The sequence below is a fragment of the Pteropus medius genome, unplaced genomic scaffold (genome assembly GCF_902729225.1).
Source record: "Pteropus medius unplaced genomic scaffold, Ma_sr-lr_union100, whole genome shotgun sequence".
In the NCBI taxonomy this organism is placed as follows: Eukaryota; Metazoa; Chordata; class Mammalia; order Chiroptera; family Pteropodidae; genus Pteropus; species Pteropus medius.
In genome coordinates this window covers 2,330,084-2,346,035 of record NW_024343733.1, presented here as the reverse complement: position 1 = coordinate 2,346,035, position 15,952 = coordinate 2,330,084, and the positions used below count along the sequence as shown (strand labels likewise).

Sequence of the window (15,952 nt, the reverse complement as noted above, 5' to 3'; positions counted from 1 at the left end):
TAGTTTCCCATCCGTAAAATGGGTGAAGAATACTTCTTCTACCTTACGTGGATGTCAGGAAATTTCCGAGTGAAAGATAATGCATGACCTGGCTGCCACCAAATATTAGAAAGACATAACACCAAAGAGATGGATATGTGACTTATTCCAGCTGGATCCAGAAGGAAGGATTCGCAATTATGGGTGAAAGTTACAAGAAGGTTGAGTTTGGCTTATTGGAAGGAAAAAACTTCCCAGAGCTGTCCAACAGTGGGCTGGGTCATCTCAGGAGATACTAACCTCTCCCACGGAAAGCATCCAAGATGAGGCGCAAACCCCAGTGTTCTCAGACATGATAAGGAAATCCCAGATACCGTGTACAGTGTCGACTTCTGATTCCCCTCTAAGATCTCTTATTCTTGGTGTCTCAGTGCTCTGGGACCTTTCTATCACACCCCTTTATTTTCAATTTCCTTTCCCAGGTACATCAATGCTGCTTAATGTCACAGTACTCTTGGGGGAGGCAGGCTGATCTAGACGTTAATGACGCTAGGATGTCTGGGTTCAGAAACAATTGTTCTGTAAGAGTAAAGAACACACCTCACTTCTCTCGGGTTTAGTTTACTCAGATTGACAAGAGACAGACATGCTCCACTTACCTCTCTTCCCCCGCCAGTCTCTGTCAAGGTCAAGTGGGAGTGTCCTGGTAATGGACAGCTGGCTGACCACTGGGATGGCTGCAGGTGTACATCCTTGAAGTAGGTCTAGGACAGGGATGACGTGCACTATATAGTACAGGGAGGAGGCATGCGAGGCGCCATCGGAGGACATGCAGGAGCGAGGAAAATGAAGCGAGGGACCTCATGGGCAGATGATGAAGAAGGCCTACTGAAGACAGGGCAGGCACATGCCAGCTTTATAGAGTGAACTTGACAGATGGGAAGCTCGAGGCGCTGTTCAGTGAGGGCGTGATGCAAACGCCCTCCCGCTTTGGGTCCGCAGAATCTTCGGTAAAAATCTACGCAGCTCGCTAATGCTTGCGTCGCAAGCGGCCGTGGTCTGCATCACAGCTGGCATCAGTGCAAACAGAGAAACCATACTGGGCCAGCTGGCTTCTGGGTTACGTCTGTCAAAAGAGGGTCCTTGCACTGAGAGATTGCGAAGAACGGGTGCAGACAACAGCTAACACGTGGCAGGCATTCAGGAAACGTTCCCTGAACGTCAAAGTTTCCCCTGGAATATAAATGCTATCTTCTTCCAGCCCGGTTGCATGTTTGTCTCTGAGAAATGACCAGACATTTAGTTATTTTTTCCCTGAGCGTTGGGTTTCACGTTTACTTTGGCCTGGAGAGCGAGTCGGGAGTGGCCTTTGCATGGCCAGGAGCTCTCCATTCCGAAGTCTCCTGGTCCTTGTTCCCACCCCTGCCGCACTAAGACATCAAGCTAATTTTGGCAACGTGGACTTTTCACCGCCTGAAATCCAACCCTCTGGAGCATTTTCTCAAAGGAGAGCAGCACTAATAAAGCTTTTGAATGGAAATGTGCGGCTTCGAGGGGCGTGTGTGTGTGTGTGTTTGTTTGTTTGTTTGTTTGTTTGTTTTAGAAGGCAAGAACACCGGGATATCCTTTCCCGGGATGCTTTTCCCCTCCACTTCTTTCCCCAAATCCTATGGTGTCTCTGAATGGATTTCTGTTTTTCTGTGGCAATAAATGGTAAAGAGACTAATTGGTGACTAAAACGTGTTTCCTGACTCTAAGGCATTCTGCGCTGGGACTGACTTTAACAGAGCAGTTGAAATCCCTGATGTGGTGTCGAGGATGTAGGTTTTCCTTCAATAGATTTTTTTGGGAGGAGGGTCTCATGGATAAAGCGATGCCAAAACTTCACCTAGGCTACTATATTGTACTTCCTTCACCCGTGACTAAAGGATTTTCACTCCTTAGATCACTAGAAGATATAGTCGATCCTTGAACAACATGGGTTTGAACTGCATGGGTCCACGTAGACGTAGATCCCCCCCCGCATAAATACGTACAGTACCGTAAACGTATTTTCTCTTTCTTAAAGTTTTCTTAATAACGTTTGCTCTTCTCTAGTTTACTTTATCGTAAGGATACAGTATATAATATGTATAACATACAAGATACGTGTTAGTTGACTGTTTATTGGTAAGTAGTTAAGTTTAAGGGGAGTAAAAAGTTAAACGTGGACGTTTTAACAGCACGGAAGGTCAGTTCCCTTAACCCCTGCTTTGTTCAAGGGTCAACTGTGCAAGTTACCAAAAGCTAGAGTAAGAAGTCATCGCCCTCTTTCTTCTTCCAGTGGTGTGGAACACATCGACCCCAAATTAATTTGAATATCGGGTCATCGCTTTAGCTGGAATGAAGATAGGGAAGGATAGAGGGGGGAAAAATTGACAGTTATGAGTACATTACCCATGAGTTAATGTTGTCTTGCTTCTCATTTCCAAATAGGGCAGAACTCACTGTGTGGAGCCTCTCCCATCTCAGATGCTGTCATGTCATCCGGTGGTGTCTTTACTCCAGTATGTGGGCTGACTCCTGACTGTTCGAACACGCTGGGAGACCTAAGCTGGTAAGTACTTGAACACTCTTTACATGGCATTTTGAAATCTAGGTTTTTGGAACTGGGAAGCCAATTGGAGAGAGAGAAGCAACCCTAGGTTGATTGAAGGGTTGTGTATAAGGCAACAGAAAAATCAGCTCAGCATAGTAATAATAATATTAATAATCGTTATAATCATTATCAGTAGCGTATTTAACATATACCTGGATTTGACTATAATAAAAATAATCGATAGCAACTTACCACTTTCCAGAATTCTTTTAAGACCTTCGCATATGTTAAATCATTTAATCCTCACAGCAATCTCATAAGACAGGTACGAGTAATGTCTCCAGTTTCTAGATGGGGAAACTGAGGCACAGAGAGGCTAAAAAGGAGGTATGGGATGGGAACTGTCTGATTTAACCCTGACTGAGATCCCTGGAGACAGGTAGCCTAACTCTGTTTTGTACATGGGGAACCCAAGACTGTGTAATTTGCTCAAAATCACACAGCTACAAAGTGACAGAAATGGGGTTTGAACTCAGGTTTGTCAGGACACTCCTAACACGGAACCATCTTCCCTCCTGGGCTGGCCTGGCAGCTAGACACGCAGTGGGCTGGCCAGACATATCATTCTGTAAGTTTCTTCCCATCGTACCAAGCTGATCTTGAAAAACATTTTTTTTCCCCTGGTGTGATAAGAAGGATTTTTTAGGACCCTGAGTGTCTGCCGCTGCTTCAAATGACCTGGAAATGGGGCTGGGAAAAGAAACGAAATCTGATGTCACCCTCGTAGGATTCCACTCTCCTTCCTTCTTCCTGTCTTTCTCATCTTCCTTCCTGTGCCAAAGAAGGCAGCTTGGTGATGGAGAGATTTCAGAGAACGTTTAGTGAAGGTATGACCAAGCTCGAAAGTGACTTTTAGACTTCATGAGAGTCCGCTAGATACCCAATTGTCCCAGCTCCTGTTTTTAAACAACCTTTCTTCTCCTGATCTGTTGCTGCCACCTTTATCAAATACTAAGTCATTGAGTAAGGTCTCTTTCTGCGTTCACTCTTCTAAAACGTCAGGCACATTCTGTTGAGCCTTCCTCCAAGGCATCCGATTTGATTATTGTAGTTAGATAACATTATTATCTGAAAAGGCAGGTACTTTCATCTTCGGAAGAAAATTACTGGCTCACCTCATGCATTTAGTCATCCAAGTGAACTTGAGAACAAACTACTTGGGCACGCCCCCTTTCCTAATTTACACCTCACCAAAATAAGCACTGGTATTTTGTGCGAGAATTGCGTAGCATCTTAAACAATGGGAAAGAAAGGAGTCATTACAATGTTGACTCTTTTCATTTAATCAAGACTCTTTATATACCCTTTAGGAATATTTAGTAGTTTTTTGCGTGTGGGTATTATGCGTTCTGTATGTTTTTTTCCTAGGCATTTTATGAAAATTGTTGCCATTTTGGCTGAATCCTTTTTATTTTTCTAACCGCTATTTGTTGCTGTTTAAGAAGCTATTGATTTGTGAGTGTTTTATTTGGTATCTGGCACATAACTGAACTCTTGACTGGGTTTTGATACTTTTAATGGTTTCCTTTGTGTCTTCAAAGTAGACTACTATATCATCTGCAAATGACATTTTCCTCCCTTTCATGTCTATTTATCTATTTATTTCTTTTTTTATGAATTCTCACATTGCCAAGACCTTCTAGGAAAAATGTTAAATGTTAACGGTGATAGTGAACATCATCGTCTTATTTTGATACCAATAAAAAATATCTGTAGTAAGTCACCATTATCCATTAGTTTAGATGTGATTTTGAGATATATAACCATTAGAATGTTAACACACACACACACACACACACACACACACACACACACACAAAAGACAGCCATCCTTCTAAGTTTTCTGAAAGGGTTTTTGGTGAATGGATGTTGATTTAATTTTTAAAATGCCTTTTATGAATCTATTGAGATTATTATACGTTTCTACTTTGACTATTAGGTAAGCTATTTTCTGTTATATTCCTAGCATAAGCCCTCCTTAGACCTGGCAGGTCATTCTTTCAGGATACTATTTAGATTAATTAGTGAAGATTTTGGCATTTATGATTCCAGATCCGTAGCTTTGTTTTCTGTGCCATTTTGGTCATACATTATTGTTACCAGGGTTATGCTGGCTTCGAAGAACAAAATAAGAAGCAATTCACCTTTGCTTATGTTCTGGAACAAATTCTGTGGCATTAGAATGACCTGTTTCTTCCTTGTTAAAAAAACTGACTATTCAAATTAGCCTCTGAATCTTCCCTAGAGATAATGTTTTTGAACATTGTTCTCCTTGACACTTGTTCTAGTCTAGCCTTCTGTTTCCTTAGTCAGTCTGGCGATTTATACGCCCTAGAAATTTAATAAATTTGTTGAGATGTAAACTACATATATATGTATATATATATGTTTAGTATATTCTTTATTTTAAAAATAGTCCTTACGCAAACCATGTATCTGATAGTTAATATCCAGAACATATAAGGAACTCCTACAACTTAGTAGCAAAAGCAAACAAACAACCCAATGAAAAAATGGGCAGAGGAGCTGAATAGACATTTCTCCAAAGAAGGCATGCAAATGCAAATGGCCAACAAGTATATGAAAAGGTGCTCTATATCACTAATTATCAGAGAGATGCAAATCAAAACCATAATGCGATATCTCCTCACACCCGTTAGGATGGTTAGTATCCAAAAAAAAGAGTATTGGCAAAGATACAGAGCAAAGAGAACCCTCGTGAGCTGTTGGTGGGAATGCAAATTGGTGCAGCCACTATGCGAAACATTAAAATAGAGCTGCCGTATGCTTTAGCATTCCCACTTCTGGGTATATAACCAAAGAAATTGCCATCGGGATCTCGACGAGATATCTGTGCACCCATGTTCATTGCAGCATCATTCACAGTAGCCAAGACAGGGAAGCAACCTAAATGTCCATGGATGGATGAATGCATACAGAAAATGGGGTATTTACATGCAATGGAGTATCATTCAGCCTTAAACAAGAAGAAAATCCTATTATTTGTAACCACGTGGATGGACCTGGAGGACAGTATACTAAGTAAAATAAGCCAGAGACAGAAGGACGGATACATGACACCACTTGTATCAGGGATCTAAGATAGTCAAACGCATAGAAGCAGAGGAGTGAGAAAATGGGGAGATGATAATCGAAGTTCACTTTTGCAAGATGAATAAGTCCTAGAGATCCACAGCACGATGCCTATAATTAGCAGTACCGTATTATATACTTACAAATTTGCTAAAGGGTGGATCTTATGTTCTGTTCTTATTACACTCACAGAAATAATAAAGTGTGGGAGGAAACTTTTGGAGGTGATGGACAGATTTTCGGTATAGGTGGTGATGGTTTCACAGGTATACACTTATGTCCAGACTCATCATGTCGTATGCATTCAATACATATCGTTTTCTTTCTGTCGATAAACTTCAATAAAGTGATTTATATTTTTCAATATATACGAATATAAATAATAGCTGCCAATGTGCCAGGCATTGGTCTTAGCAAGGGATACATATGAACTCATTTCAACCTCACAAAAACCTTATTAGGCAGATGCTACTATTTTCTTTATTTTACAAGGGAAGAAATGGAAACCCAGAGAGGTGAAATGACTTGCCCAAGGTCACCCAAATCGCTAGCGATGATGGAGCTGAAACTCGAGCTTAGATTTCCTGGCTATTGAGCCTGGGTACATAGGACTTGGTGTGCAGTGGATCAACGAACATTTTAAAAGCAGAAGAACTTGATCTCGTTGAAAAGGAGTGAGGGGAGAATAAAACGGTAAGCAGAGCTGTTAAATAGTTCAGTGGCCTGACTTCCACCTGCTTCGGGAAGGTTGATCCAAGGGAATTGCACGTTCTTTCATGCATTCATTCAAGTCACTATTTGATAAATATTTACCAAATCTGAACTATGCTTCTAACAATGATCCAGGTGCTAATCCAGGTGTGTGAGATACATCATGGGAACGAGCGTGCATTTTAGCTGGTGGGATGTCAGTATTGGGAGAGTAGGGAATTGTGAAACTTCTTGCCACAGGGTATAGTGTATATGGCATTTGGAGAAATAGTTCATTTCATTCAATTCCATTGTGTGTATGTCTAGTCAACCGTCTTTATTAAGTAATTATTATGTGCAGGGCCCTGGAGTAGGGGACCAGACAAGCGGCAGCTGAGGGAACTGAGACTTGGGGTGTTTCGATCTGTCCAGGGTCCCACAGTGGAGAGGGGGTAGAACTGAAGGTGCCCTGTCATCTTCGTGACTCTCACAGAGAATTAAAATTGGGTCCTGATGTCCGCAAGCACAGAGGCGGAACCAGTCCAAGTGTGTTGAATGAATGAGTGAATGAATGAATGCTCTCCTTCACACATTTCCGGGGAGGGGAACAGGGGATCGTTTTAGAGAAATCCAAGCATCAAATACTAACTCTGAAAAAAAAAAAAAGAAAGGATGCAATCGACCCCATCGCCCACAGGAAGCAGGGACATTTAGCTGGTACCAGGAGACCTTTAAATAATGACGTGCACACTCCAGGCGCTCAGAGATTGAAAGAGACAGCATCCCAATGGCTTTCCGTGGGCTTCACCTCCCCCTTCGGTCACCAAGGCAGACTCAGGCTGCAGACGGGACCCGCTGCCTTCGACACGGGCCTTGCATTAGATGTGTGTCAACAGAGATTAGCTCAGGCCCACACGTCGCCATTTGCCATTTGTTAGGCCACCTTCGCCAACCCCGTAATCTAATCTCGGCTGGAGCGGTGCCTCTTCCAGGTTAAATGTATTAAAGGAGCCAGGGGGAGTGGGCCCCTCAAGGCGGCGTGGCCTCTGTCTCTCTGACAAGCCTGACCCCGCCGCAAACCCCTCTCCCCCTGGAGACGCCAGGGGTCGGAACCTCCGCGGTGCAGAAGGGAGCGTCATGTGAACGGAGAGAAACCGGAGGATATTAGAAACATATTCTCCGGGCCTCCCCGCTTTAGAAATCCGAGAAGAACACGAGGCGACAAGTGAAAGCTTTCACTGCTGGAAATATTTTTCCTTTCCAGGGTTTCAACAAGAATTTGATAAAGATATCGGCGGGGTGGGAGGGGGAGAGGAGGAAGCAGGGAGCATTATTCCGAAGCAGATGGTACTCGAAGGAAGGGATGCTTTAGACACCTTTCGGGGAAATTTATGGAGGACGGCTTTTCACGGCTCAGATCCATTCCTATTACACGTGTCTTTTAATCGTGTGATATTTTTTAGGCAAATAAATGTTTCATCAGCAAATTTCTCCTTTCCTTTCCTTTTTGGCTTCTTCGAATCAGTGTCTCGGTGCCGGGGCGTATCCGTGTGGCTAGCTGCACGTCTACTAAGACCGAGACGAGAGATTCTCCTTCTTCCTCCAGTGTGCCCAGAACCCTCCTGCTCTTGTGTTTGTTTTAAGGATGCATCTCTTGCCCCGCAAAGTTCTCCCCACCTGTACCTCCGCAAATCCAAGTCCTGTAGGTTTTCTCTCCCTTATTTGGCATCTCTTAACCGTACTCATTCTAAAGTGGGTTACCGCGGCCCTGGATCGGCCCCCGCCATCGCTGTACCGGTGTTGAAATGGTTAGTGTTTGCTTTGTCGTGTTTCGTTTTAGTATGGTACATAGCCAGCAAAGGGCACGGGTCCTCAATGTTTAGCTTGATGAATTGTTACACACTGAACATATCACGTAACCGGCCCCCATGAGAAACAACGTCATCAGCCCGCATTGTCCTCCTCCTGCCCTACCCCCCCCTCCCCCCGCTGTATCTGGATGTCTTCATTGTGGCTCTTTCTGTACTCGATTTACCTAACAGGAATTTTAAGGTCTGCACGCTTTTGTGTCTGCTTCTTTCATTCAATATTATTTTTTGCTCATCATTTAGTTCACTTATTTCTTATTACTCCCTCCATGTTATTGTGGGTAGTTGTAGATCTTTCTTTCAGGTCGCTGCGTAGAGTTCGTCGTGTGACTGTGTCTCAATTATTTCTCCATTCTACGGTCAGGGAACATTCGGGTCGTTTTGGGGACTTACAAGTCCTACCACCATGAAGAAGAGTCCAGGTCACATGTGTGTGTACTGAAGAGTGCTTTTTCGAACCACACAAATCTGTTTGTTCCCTCTTGAAAATGCTTCAGTGAAACCTCATTGTCCTTAAGATAAAAGCCACCCTCATGACCACGGCCTTCGAGGGTCTAGGGAGCCTGGCCTCTGCCGATGCTTCCGTCCCGACAGCAGGTATCAGAAGCACAGATGTGTGCAGGAGCCAGGCAGGGGCCATAAACGCGTGAAGTGAGAGGCAACAGGGAGGGGTGGGGACTGTGGCAAACTGGAGAGAAAAAGAGCAGCAGTCAGTAGGCCCCAGCTGATAGTCGACATATGCAAATGTGGGTCCAGTGTGGCCAGATTGGCCCCATTTTAAAAAGAAGTTGGAAGCTTTAATTTTTTTATGTGAAATCTGCCAGTGTTTAAAATGTTAACCGTTTCCAAAATGGTCTTTAAACATTATGCGAGTCAAAAATACACACGTCATCTGGCCTCCGGATGAGCAGGTTGGAGCCCCTGGCCTTTACTCACCCCTGCAGACTCGTCACCCTGTTACCCTGCGCTCTGTGCCCAACTGCCAACCTCTCCTCCACCCTGCCCCCCACCCCGCCCCGCGGTCTCACCCCCGGGCTTCGTGCTATTTCTTCTGCCTGGAACATTTTACTTCCTGCGGACTCTTTGGCTCCCACTCGGTTCCCACCTGCCATCAGGAGGCCCCGTCTGAATTCCCAAAGTGAGTAAACGGACGCTCTGGTACTTACCTGCATCAGAGCACCCAGAACAATGCCTGTGACCTCAGTGGGACCAGGGACATGGAAATTCCTCAGCGAACACTTAGTGAATGAAGAAATAGACACGTGAGTAACTCTCCTGGGGTTGCAGTCACAGTTCTGTCTCCCCCACGAATGACAGAATGGGTCCTGTCACTTCCCTGCTTGAAACGTGCTTCAAACTCCTGAGCCATTTCAACAACACAGACGCTAAAAGGGGTCGTAGGAGTGAGAAATGAGAGAGGCAAGCTCGGGGGAACCACGGGGAGCAGTGGGGACCTCGGTGACCTGGAGAGTGCCTGGGAGATTTCTGGCGGAAGAAAATCTGAGTCCTCACTGCTCGTCCTAGAACCCAGAACGCGGTAGATGCTCGTAAAATGGGTGCCACCTTCTTTTCCATTGTTTTCTTAAAGTTAAATCCGACCTTTAAGGTTTGGCATCCAGGAATGTATGTGTTGCCACATGATCGCCACAGTAAGTCTAGTTAACATCCACGTCCACCATGTACGCTGCCTCCTTTTTCTGGCAAGGGGACAGCGTCTCACTCTGGATTTTCAAAGGATCAGTGGAATGATTTATGTGCGGGGTACGGTGTGTTCTCTGCCTCCCCTCCAGCATGTCATGTACCGCGGTCAGGGCATGGGAAGCGTCATTTGGTAAATAACTAAAGGGAGAGAGAGAGAGAGAGAGGGAGGGAGAGAGGGAGGAGAGAGAGAGAGAGAAATAGGAGGAGGAGGAGAGGAGGAGGAGACAGAGATAAGACAGAGACAGAGAGGCCTTTTCAGCGTGGTAACGCCTAGGAGACAGGTTAAGAGGGGCTGGAAGCCATGCTTCAGAGCTGATGCCTCGCCTCCCCTGTGGTCCCATCCAGAGATAAACGCCAAGGACCTGAGTTACTGACAATGCAAAGCCAGGGCTGGCGAGGTGAGGAAAGGGATGGGGAGGGCTGAGCCATGGGGGAGGGCTGGAGGAGAGAGCCCAAGGTTCAGCCTTGGAACACACATGTGACAGGGTTTTGGGATGGCTCTTGGGGACAGAGGAGCCAGGGAGGGCTTCTCTGAGGACGTGACCTTTGAAGTGAGAGATGAGTGAGGAGAGACGGCCCTGTCTCGGGTAAGAACATCCGGCTGGGGTAAACAGCGAGAGCAAAGGCCCTGGGGAGGGAACCAGGCGTGTTCTGGGAACAGAAACCAAGTCTGGGGGACCCGGTGGACTGGGGCTGGGGAGCATGAGACGGGATGAGCTCTGAGCCAGGCTCTGGGGCCGGATGGGAAGAAGCCCAACGAGAGTACAGGCTTTATCCTAGGTTAGGCAAGAGTGTGCTAGTTCTATACTCGAGCTCTGTGCCTCGGTGGTGACTCAGCTGCCCCCTGCTTCTTCTCCGTGATTCTTGGCTTCCATCCCCAGGACCACAGCTCATGCTCTTTCCCCTACGTCTGGGCCCCACCCAGCCCACTGAATAATCCCCCCAGTGGAGGAGCTCAGACTTGTGTAAGTTACTGATGCTCTGCGTGCGATTCTGATGCACGTTAAATGTAGACAACCAGCGGATCAAAGAGATCTGTCTGTCTCTGTATCTATCTAACTGAGGATCTATCGGTCTTTCATCCATCATCCATCATCTGTCATCACTATTATCTCTCTATGATCCATCCATCTTTCCATCCACCCACTCACCCAACCATCTATCCATCCATCCATCCATCCATCCATCCATCCATCCATCCATCCATCTATCCATCCACCCTCCCTTCTCTATTGTTTACCTATCCATCTCTTTACCTATTTATATATTCATTTTATAATTAAGAAAAAAACTCCAAAGAATATTAAAATGGCATTTTGAATCCCTTAGTATAGCAGCTGAGACGTGACATTTACAAAAACAATAAAAGAGAAACACCAAGGAAGACAAAATAAGTCTCACTCAATAAAGCAAAGATCTCATTTTGCTGTCATTAGCAACACTACAAAGAACAACCAGATACCTAAATATTGTTTTATATTCATGAGAATCTCAGGAACAAGTCCTAAAGTGGAATCGCTTAGACAAGAAGAATTAAGTTTTCGGTACACATTGGCAAAATGTTCCCATAAAGCTAACAGCAATTCAAGCCTCCCTCAATAATGTTTATTTATTTTTTAAAAGACAGCACAAGACAAGAGACACATTAGAATTTTAGCTACATATATGTTAAGTAAAGGGTTAAGTGTTCTTGTAAATAACATAGGTATAGGATGAGCAAAGCTCTGAAACTCAAGAGGGAAATAGAATGGAACAGAGACAGGGACTAATAAATGATAGAGAATGAAAAAGTCACAAATGAATATTTTTTAAAAAATACTCACATGCATTATTTACCAAAGAAACCCAAGCTATAATGGCAATGATATATTTCACCCTCAAATTCACGATTAAAACCTGTTTGCCGTTCCTTTGAGAGTCTGCAGAAATGGACGTTCACATGTTGATGGGATTCTGAATTGGTTAGATTTAGGATAGCCTTTGACACTATGCATCGAAATCCTTCAACGTAGTCATAGTCTTTGGCTGAATAATTCCACTTTGAGGAGTTTTCTCTAAAGAAATAAATGTGCAGAAATATTTAGCTGTCGGCTTATTCATTGTATCATTGAAAATAATAGCCAAAAAAAAAAAAAAGTTGGAATCAAACGAAATAGTTAACAAAATTGATCGGCTAAATCCACTGTAGAATATTACAGCCTGAGAAAATGACGCAGTCTGTGAAACCCAAGAGACAGAAAACTGTTAGCATAAAATGATTAGAAAAAAAAAAAAGGAGCATTATGGAAGGTGTGCATACAGAATGATCTCCATTTATAACACCCAGACACACCCGGCTTACGCAAGTTTTATTTTGAAAAGTCTTGTGCAATTCGCATTTTGCATAAGTCAGAAAAGCTCATTTATAATCGCTGTGCATTTCAAAGTTGCAAAACTTTTGATGTGCTTTTTGTGTGCAAGCATGAACTGTCATTCAAATATTTTCCCTTTTATTGTTGAATATCCCTCATTGTACCTCACTCAGTGTTGATGGCTTAAGGAGTGCTGGTTGAACACTTGATGGATTGTTTCGTAGGCAGATTGGGATAGCGTTGCAGATGCTTACCAAACATTCTTGGCTCTCTGTCTTTCCCAAACTGCCCTAGGCAGTCCCTGCCTTCCTGGAAATTCGGTGGCATCACGGGACCGATTCTAGCCAGTGAGCTGCAAACAGATGTAACAGACGTCACTTCCTCGCTGGAGCATTTAATTTCTGGGCTGAGACTCCCCCGACCAAGGAGATCTTTTTCTTCTGCCATTGCGAGCATCAGTATTCCAAATGACAGATCTCCCGTTATCCTTGTTCTTAAAGTGGAGAGGACGTGGAGCCAAGCCCTTGGCTAACCCGTGATGAATGTGCAGTGTGAATAAGGAGTCCTTGTTATTGTAGCCCATTGAGATTTGGGGGATGCTTGTTTACTGCAGCATAACCTAGTCCCTTCACCCACAAAGGGTGACCTGAAGACCGGCTGCATCGCCTCACCTGGGAGCCTGTTAGAAATGCAGACTCTTGTAACGCTTGCCCCCCACCCCGCCCCCTGCCCCTTACTGAATCGGAATCTGCATTTCGCATTTCGACAAGCGGCATTTGAACAGGATGCCGCCCTAGCCCATCCTGGCCGATACTCAGGGGAAGGGAGGCATGTAGCATAGAGGTCAAGCACATGTGCCCAGAAGGTTAGGGGCTAAGTCACTTAGCCTCTCTGAGTCTCAGTATCTCTATCGAGCTTGATGGGAGCATTCAGCGAACTCATGTGCATCCCTGGCACCGGGTGAATGCTCAATAAATGGGAGCTGGCGTTGTCATTTTAGGAACGGAATAAATTGCCACATGCCCGGACTGGAGGCTTGGCTTCCTAAAGACCTTTTTCCATTACCTCCACAGCGAGAATGACATCCGCTAAAGACTCAGGGTGGCATCTAATATAAGTATTCGGCAAACATTGATCAATTAACCCACCCACAGCGAGGTCCCTGTCAACCACTTCATCACTCCAAATGGTGTGCTTATTTACTTTATTCTTTTTCTGCCCTGTTTCTGCAGCTTCGTGGCCTGACTCCCTGATCCTCCAGCCAGGAGACCTCCCCGGGCCTGACGGAAGTGTTTGCAAAGGTAAGAAATGCTGTTAGCTTCGAATTCTTTTTGCGGGCTTAATGTATCCTCCTGTTTGCAGAGGGCTGTTCGCTGCCTCTGACAACTGTGGGAGATTGTTCAGCAGAAAGAAACACACAGCACCTTCACGCACGCGCGCGCGCACACACACACACACACACACACACACACACACACGTGTGCACCTTCCTTTACTACCCGTGGGAGAGAGCAGGGGATATACCTGATGTAGGTGCGGTGATGATTAGAACTATTGGCCACTTGCTTTTCCTTTCGAGAATGCTCTGCGGTATGTTTGTTCATTCCACCCTAAATCTTCCCGAGAGGAAGAGAATGCGGGCATTATGTGTCTTTTTGTAATATGGAAAAACCGAGGTTAAGCAGCTTTCCTGAGGCCATGTGGGACAGTGCCCGAGAAGAAAGCGTTCGATGCCGGGCAGGCCTGGGTACGGGGCTTGGGACCACCGAGGTGGAGCCCTGGGGTGGTCCGGACGTGCTGTTGAACCTCTCTAAGCCTCAGTTTCCATATTTGAACTATGGCGCCTCAGCTCCTCCCGGCTGGGACCCATCCTTTCCCCCATGCGCTCAGGAGAAGTGGATCCGAATCTTTTAAAAATCAGGGTCTTGGATGCAGTGGTCTTTAGAGAACTTTGTGGTGACAGTAGCAACCACTTGCTTGAAAATTGTCTAAAGCCAGGTGTCGTAATTGACTCATTTAATCCTCCTGACGAGAGAAACAGAGTTTCAGAGAGAAGAAAAGGGTGAGGAAGGAAATAGATGATAGATGATACCTGATGATTGATTGATAGATGATAGATAGATAGATAGATGATAGATAGATAGATAGATAGATAGATAGATAGATAGATAGATAGATGATAGATAGATGATAGACAGAGAGAGTATGTCACCATTAGCACGTCACCCTTCGCCACTGATGACAATCATACATAAAGCCAAGTTACACCTGGGAAGCAGAAGGAAATAGGAGACAGACACGGTGGTGACTCTGACATGGTGACCAACTGTCCCGTGTGTCTCCCGCTGAGGGACTTTTGGTGCTCAAACTGGGACTGTCCCAGGAAATCTGGGACCAGTTGGTGCCTGTAATCCTATTAGGTCATAGATAATAATGCAAACCGGCCAGAACGGTGGCACTTTGGGGGACGAGAGGGACAGGTGACAAAGAGGGATTTGTCTGGATGCTTTGAGAGGGGAGCCAGGAACCTCCCGGGGGCCCCCCACCATCTCCCCAGCCCTTGCAGAATTGCCCAGGCTGAGGCTTTCGAGAACCGAGTTGCTGAAGGAGGTGGGGGCATCGAGTTGGGGGAAGGAACCAAAGCAGAGAGGCTTCTTTCGAAGATGGGCATCAAATAATAAAACTTGAAAAATTAACTCAAAGTAGACAATAACGAATGCATCGCAAGACATTTTTAAAAGACTGGCATCATGTAATTAGGAGAAAAAGGCCTGCCTTTCCCCGGCTTTCCCTGTGGCAGAGAAAAAAATCAACAACTTCATCACACCGATTCCTTCACGCTCCAGCGGGCAAGTGATAAAATCATCCGATGAAGGTCCCCGGTCCCGGCTCCCACAGTCACTTTCGCCAAGTGTGCCGTGTCTAAAATAATGAAGGCGGCTTGATTAAATGTTCGCTGGCTGCAGCCACTGTGCTAATTGGGAGATGGGCTTATTAGTTTAATAACTGCTCCGAATCATCAGAATTCATTAGCATTAGGGCTGCGGCTCCCTCCTACCCCCGCCTCAGCCCAAGGCTCCAGGCTGCCACCGTTGCCATTTCTCTATTTATGTCACTCCTGTTTCTAGGAGAGGGCGCTGCGCGTGTGCACACTCACACGGATGCGTTCGTATGTGTGAATGCACGTGCGTGTGCAAGCAGAGAGTCTTTTTGCTTTATCTGCATCACGATTTTAGCTCCTTTTCCTGAAACGAAACGTTGCCATAGTCCATCTCCGCTTTCAGCCCATCCGTCAATATACAAAGAGGGTTTCCAAAAGTGTTTTGGTGAAATAGTCTTTTTCATTAGACTAAAGAGTATAAAATCCAGATTCCTTACGATAACCCGAAAGCTTTATGTCATTTCTCCCCCTCTACCTGCTGTGGTCTCTATGATTTCATCTCCTACGTGTCACCTTTCCTCGCTCCCAGCCAGACCCACTGGCCTCCTCACTGTTCCTCGGGACCTTTGCACGGGCCGTCCCCCTGCCTGAGACAGTCTTCCTCAGGATAGCAGTGTGGGATGCTCCCTTCCTCCCAGTTCTTTGCTCAGATGTCACCTCGAGGAGGCCTATTCCGATCATCCCACTTAAA

General features: G+C 45.3%; 1 long non-coding RNA gene across 1 annotated transcript in view; it reads left to right on the top strand.

Annotated features, from left to right (window-relative positions):
- Positions 1-13,616, top strand: part of LOC120606749 (uncharacterized) — a 154,989-nt gene extending 141,373 nt beyond the window's left edge. Inside the window, exons 4-5 of the long non-coding RNA XR_005653962.1 lie at positions 2,455-2,575; positions 13,553-13,616. This is a non-coding gene — a long non-coding RNA (uncharacterized LOC120606749). The remainder of the gene's footprint in view (positions 1-2,454; positions 2,576-13,552) is intronic.
- Positions 13,617-15,952: the final 2,336 nt, after the last annotated feature.